Below are 516 nucleotides of genomic sequence, written 5' to 3'. Positions count from 1 at the left end.
TTGATGTGAAAGCATCCTTTGGTTTCCAGTTTAAATTGAGGTGGACGTTCTTTCCCCAGTTTCACAACAGGAGTCACACTGTTAATTTATAAATGTAGACTTGGAGAATTGAGGACTGAAAAAAAAAAAAAAAAAAAAAAAAAAAAAAAAAAAAAAAGACCGGTTAACTATCTGCAACAAAAGTGAACTAAAGGACATGCCCAGTAGAATTCAGGTCCTTTCAGCCAGAAACCCTCTGCTGCACATTTTGTGTAAGTGTTACTGTTTCTGCCTGTTACTGTTGGAAACACAAATAGTGCAATTTGTGCAATTGGAGAAGCTTGCCTTTTTTTTTTCCTTCTTAGAACACTTGGCTCCAAACAAACTTGTGTTTACGCACTCATCAGAATGCACTAATGGGTACTCTGAACTCATTTGTATTGACATCTGCAGGAGGCATCGGAGGAAAAAAACCTTCATCCTCTTATTCAGACAGAATAGCTTGTGAAACGATGCGGGCATCTGATCTGCTTGCTG

This window comes from Egretta garzetta, unplaced genomic scaffold, assembly GCF_000687185.1.
Source record: "Egretta garzetta isolate BGI_Z169 unplaced genomic scaffold, ASM68718v1 scaffold378, whole genome shotgun sequence".
Lineage (NCBI taxonomy): Eukaryota > Metazoa > Chordata > Aves > Pelecaniformes > Ardeidae > Egretta > Egretta garzetta.
The sequence above is the reverse complement of the archived record's forward strand: the minus strand, read 5'-3'. Positions refer to the sequence as shown.